This window comes from Oncorhynchus mykiss, chromosome 18 (assembly GCF_013265735.2).
Source record: "Oncorhynchus mykiss isolate Arlee chromosome 18, USDA_OmykA_1.1, whole genome shotgun sequence".
NCBI classification, from domain to species: domain Eukaryota; kingdom Metazoa; phylum Chordata; class Actinopteri; order Salmoniformes; family Salmonidae; genus Oncorhynchus; species Oncorhynchus mykiss.
The window spans coordinates 45,320,039-45,326,521 of NC_048582.1; positions in this window are offsets into that span (position 1 = coordinate 45,320,039).

Consider the following 6,483-nt stretch of genomic DNA (forward strand, 5'->3'; position numbering starts at 1 on the left):
TACTACTAATAATATGCATATATTAGCATCTGGGACAGAGTAGGAGGCCGTTCACTCTGGGCACCCTATTCATCTAAAAGTGAAAATGCTGCCCCCTATCCCAAAAAGGTTAAAAGTATTTGGCTAAGGTGTATGTAAACTTCCGACTTCAACTGTATGTGCTGGCGGTGGCACTATAGTTCCAGGTGTGTGCCAGAAAGGTTTCAGCTATTTTCTCAGCCATTATTATGAGAGCACTAGCTTACAGTGGCAGTAAAGGGCTGAATTTTGATGAATAAACAAGTTATAGGTGTAATGAGGGCTTGGCCACTCACTGACCAATGAAGGCTTTATATTGCTCAGGAATTGTGAAAAACTGAGTTTAAATGTATTTGGCTAAGGTGTATGTAAACCTCCGACTTCAACTGTATATGCCATTTGCACATGGTTCACTGACCCCTCCTGTCTCAGCCTCCAGTATTTATGCTGCAGTAGTTTATGTGTCGGGGGGGCTAGGTTCAGTTTGTTATATCTGGAGTACTTCTCATGTCCTATCCGGTGTCCTGTGTGAATTTAAGTATGCTCTCTCTAATTCTCTATTTCTTTCTCTCTCTCGGAGGACCTGAGCCCTAGGACCATGCCTCAGGACTACCTGACATGATGACTCCTTGCTGTCCCCAGTCCACCTGGCTGTGCTGCTGCTCCAGTTTCAACTGTTCTGCCTTATTATTATTGGACCATGCTGGTCATTTATGAACATCTGTTATAATCTCCACCCGGCACAGCCAGAAGAGGACTGGCCACCCCACATAGCCTGGTTCCTCTCTAGGTTTCTTCCTAGGTTTTAGCCTTTCTAGGGAGTTTTTCCTAGCCACCGTGCTTCTACACCTGATTCACTTGCTGTTTGGGGTTTTAGGCTGGGTTTCTGTACAACACTTTGAGATATCAGCTGATGTACGAAGGGCTATATAAATACATTTGATTTGATTTGATTTGATATTCTGTCACGTAGTCTTACATGGGAGAGGTTTGTTGAAACTCCCTACCCAATTTTGCTTTACTCAAAAGAGGTGTGGAAAACAGTACAAAAGATATGTGGAATTTCACTTCTAAAACAAGGATCATTGTGGCACAATCCTAGGCTACGGATAGGAAAGAAGTATGTGTACTGGAAACAATGGCTAATGAAAGGAATTCATACTATAGGTGATCTGTACAATGAAGGTGTTTTAATGTCATACTCAGATTTGGTGCAAAAATATGATGTGGGAGAACAGGGACATTTCTGGAAATATTTACAATTGAGGGAAATTTTTGTTAACCGGCTATCAACAAAATCCAGGAAAGAACCCAATAGCAAAGTATTACATAAACATAAATCAGCCATTTTCTACTCAATATTTAGTCCTCGGCCAAGTAAAGGCTGTAAAAACCTCAGAACAATATGGCAAATTGACCTTAAGTGTGAAATTGAGGATTATACCTGGTTGAAGATCATGTCCAATTCAGGGAGGAGCATAAGGGAAGCCAGGGGGAAACTTTCTCAATATAAGATACTACATAGGTTTTATAGGTTTTATTGGACCACAACAATACTTTATAAGATGGGGCTGACCAACAACTCTCTGTGTTGGAAATACCAAAAAAGATACTGGGACATTTTTTACATGCAATATGGGAATGTACATTAGTGCTACCTTTCTGGGAGGATGTTTTGAAATATCTGGAGGAACGGTTGGGGTTAACAATTTCAGTTTCAACCAGAATATGTCTCTTGGACGATAGAACAGAGTTACCTAATGCAACAAAAGAGGAATTTGCACTGATCACTGTTGGTATCATTACAGCAGGTAGAGTAATCCTTATAATTTTAAAGAGTGATGCCACTCCTACTCTGAAACAGTGGATAGAATCAATATTGGATGTAGCATCTTATGAATAAATGCTTGCTAGGATCACTGGTAGAAATTACAATTCTATAAGCTGGACCCATTTTATTTGACTGGGAGGTGATGACTTATGCTTGTGAACACATTTAGTTCTGTATTTTTTTGTTTATCATAAATAAATACAACTTTAGTAACAAACAAGTTAGGGTTAAGTTTAGGAGTTAGGTTAAGGGTTAGGTTTAGGTTTGGGAGAAGGGTTAGCAAACATGCTAAGTAGTTGCAAAGTATCTAAAAAGTAGTAAGTAGTTGCAAAGTTGGTAGTTAGATAAAATTGTCTCTGATGACCTTTTGGGTTGCTAGACATTAACGTTACACACCCACCCGTCCAACAACCCTCCTTTCAACAACACAATGTAACTCCAAGTCAATCACACTTCTGTGAAATCAAACTGTCCACTTAGGAAGCAACACTGATTGACAATAAATGTAACATGCTGTTGTGCAAATGGAATAGAAAACAGGTGGAAATTATAGGCAATTAGCTGCTAACCCCCAATAAAGGAGTGGTTCTGCAGGTGGAGAACACAGACCACTTCTCAGTTCCTATGCTTCCTGGCTGATGTTTTGGTCACTTTTGAATGCTGGCGGTGCTTTCACTCTAGTGGTAGCATGAGACGGAGTCTACAGCCCACACAAGTGGCTCAGGTAGTGCAGCTCATCCAGGATGGCCCATCAATGCAAGCTGTGGCAAGAAGGTTTGCTGTGTCTGTTAGCGTAGTGTCCAGAGCATGGAGGCGCTACCAGGAGACAGGCCAGTACATCAGGAGACGTGGAGGAAGCCGTAGGAGGGCAACAACCCAGCAGCAGGACCGCTACCTCCGCCTTTGTGCAAGGAGGAACAGGAGGAGCACTGCCAGAGGCATTTGCCAGAGTTAACCAAGATTGGCAAATTCACCACTGGTGCCCTGTGCTCTTCACAGATGAAAGCAGGTTCACACTGAGCACATGTGACAGACGTGACAGTCTGGAGACGCCGTGGAGAAGGTTCTGCTGCCTGCAACATCCTCCAGCATGACCGGTTTGGCGGTGGGTCAGTCATGGTGTGGGGTGGCATTTCTTTGGGGGGCCGCACAGCCCTCCATGTGCTCGCCAGAGGTAGCCTGACTGCCATTAGGTACCGAGATGAGATCCTCAGACCCCTTGTGAGACCATATGCTGGTGCGGTTGGCCCTGGGTTCCTCCTAATGCAAGACAATGCTAGACCTCATGTGGCTGGAGTGTGTCAGCAGTTCCTGCAAGAGGAAGGCATTGATGCTATGGACTGGCCCGCCCGTTCCCCAGACCTGAATCCAATTGAGCACATCTGGGACATCTTGTCTCGCTCCATCCACCAATGCCACGTTGCACCACAGACTGTCCAGGAGTTGGCGGATGCTTTAGTCCAGGTCTGGGAGGAGATCCCTCAGGAGACCATCCGCCACCTCATCAGGAGCATGCCAAGGCGTTGTAGGGAGGTCATACAGGCAAGTGGAGGCCACACACACTACTGAGCCTCATTCTGACTTGTTTTAAGGACAACAAAGTTGGATCAGCCTGTAGTGTGGTTTTCCACTTTAGTTTTGAGTGTGACTCCAAATCCAGACCTCCAAGAGTTGATACATTTGATTTCCATTGATAATTGTTGTGTGATTTTGTTGTCAGCACATTCAACTATGTAAAGAAAAAAGTATTTAATAAGAATATTTCATTCATTCAGATCTAGGATGTGTTTTTTTAGTGTTCCCTTTATTTTCTTGAGCAGTGTATATGATTACATAGGCTATGACTGTCTGCACAGATTTCAGTCAGCGCATTGTTACTGAGAACCGAACATACACAAGCTGGTACTACCCCAGGCACATGCACAGATAGGGCTCTACCAGTAGAGATAGGCTCTACATCTGCTATTCCAGCACCATTTCAACTTAAACATTTAAACATCATAAAATCAACATGACTTTATATGCATAGTTTAATACACTGAAAACAAATCTAAAGATAACAAAAACAATTTAGTCCAATCAATGTTGCCATGGTATTGATCTCTGTCTGTGTGTGTTTGTGCGTGCACAAGTAAAACAAAAATGTTGACTGACTATTTGTAGACTAGTTGAATGCCAATGCCATCCTCCTCTCTTTGCGACATGGGGCTGTGCATTATCATGCTGAAACATGAGGGGATGGCGGCGGATAAATGGCACGACAATGGGCCTCAGGATCTCGTTACGGTATCTCATTCAAATTGCCATTGATAAAATGCAATTGTGTTCGTTGTCTGTAGCTTATGCATGCCCATACCATAACCCCACCATCACCAAGGGGCACTCTGCTCACAACGTTGACATCAGCACACCGCTCTCCCACATGACGCCATACACCAGTGTTTCCCAAACTCGGTTGTCTGGACCCCAAAGGGGTGCACATTTTGGTTTTTGCCCTAACTCTACACAGCTGATCCAAATGATCAAATCTTGATGATTAGTTTATTATTTGAATCATCATTGTAGTGCTAGGGCAAAAACCAAACTGTGCACCACCTGTGGTCCCGAGGACCGAGTTTGGTAAACCCTACCACACACGCTGTCTGTCATCTGCCTGGATTCATCTGTGAAGAGTACACTTCTGCAGCATTCCAGTGGCCATCAAAGGTGAGCATTTGCCCACTGAAGTCGGTTATGATGCCAAACTGGTGAGGACAACGAACATGCAGATGAGCTTCCCTGAGACAGTTTCTGAAAGTTTGTGCAGAAATTATTTGGTTGTGCAAACCCACAGTTTCATCAGCTGTCTGGATGGCTAGTCTCAGACGATCCTGCAGGTGAAGAGGCCAGATGTGGAGGTCCTGGGGTGGTGTGCGTACACGTGGTCTGCAGTTGTGAGGCCGGTTGGAGGTACTGCCAAATTCTCTAAAACAACGTTGGAGGCGGCTTATGGTGGAGAAATTAACAATCAATTATTTGGCAACAGCACTGGAGGACATTCCTGCAGTCAGCATGCCAATTTCATGCTTCCTCAAAACTTGAAACATCTGTGGCATTGTGTTTAGTGATAAAACTGCACATTTTAGTGGCCTTTAATTGTCCCCAACACAAAGTGCACCTGTGTACTTATCATGCTGTTTAATCATCTTCTTGATATGCCACACATGTCAGGTGAATGAATTGTCTTAGCAAAAGAGAAATGCTCACTAACAGAGTTGTATACAGATTTGTGCACAACATTTGAAATAAATATTATTTTTTGCGTGTATGAAACGTTTCTGGTATATTTTAGTTCAGCTCATGAAACATGGGACCAACACTTTACATGTTGTGTTTATATTTTTGTTGAATGTAGTTAACATGAGCCTACTAGGCTACATCTAGGCTACATATTGAACTTAAATTGTCTCAGGCCTGTGGCGCTGGCACAATATAAGCATTAATGGTTAGATCAGAAATGCCGTCATTATCATTGGCCTGGACAGAGAATTAAGTCAAAACCACAAGTCCAAATCCCCATCTCCATCCATGGCTTAGGAAAGGGCCGATTTAGCAAATTAGCTACTGCAGGACATCAACATAAGAAGACCAGAAACAGTTAATTATAACCCACAGTTGAGCTCAGCTCAATGGTGATGGGCAAATTATTTTATTTAAAGAAATATCAAGGGACGCCAAATGCTTGCTAGTATCAATCAATCGATTGCTACGGCAGCAACATGTCATACTCTTTTGTTCTAGACAGCATCGGATACATGAGTTACACATACTGAAACAGGGGGGCGCTGTTTCTCTCGCTCGGATGATTTGTCCCGTGAGATTCAGCCACTTTTCGGAAACATTACCTTGCTTGACCATGCTGTGTTCTTGTAGGTCATGTAACTGTTTGTTACATGCAATATGGTTTGTGGACTGAAAGAGGTTGCACTCCGGTTTTGTGATGAAATTAAGGTGTGTTTGAATTTATTCTGCCACTGTGTCTTCTTATTGTCTCAGCATTAGGCTTATGCAGTGCATTCGGAAAGCATTCAGACCCCTTGACCTTTTCCACCTTTATGTTATGTAACATCCGTTTTCTAAAATGTATATATTTTTTATATTCCCTCATCAATCTACACACACTAACCCATAATGACAAAGCAAAAACTGGTTCTAGAAATGTTTGATAATTTATAAGAAATAACAAACTGAAATATCACATTTACATAAGTGTTCAGACCCTTTACTCAGTACTTTGTTGAAGCATCTTTGGCAGCGATTACAGTCTCGAGTCTTCGTGGGTATGACGCTACAAGCTTGGCACACCTGCATTTAGGGAGTTTCTCCCATTCTTCTCTAGCTCTGTTAGGTTGGATGAGGAGCTTCGCTGCACAGCTATGTTCAGGTCTCTCCAGAGACGCTTAATCGGGTTCAAGTCAGGGCTCTGGCTGAGCCACTCAAGGACATTCAGAGACTTGTCCCGAAGCCACTCCTGTGCTGTGTTAGCTGTATGTGTAGAAAAGGCCCATGGAGTTGGTGGAATAATCCTTTAATTCATTGCCATTTACTCAGCTGGGCCAGGGGCGCTTTAATTAGGTCAGGTGGAAATGTCCGAC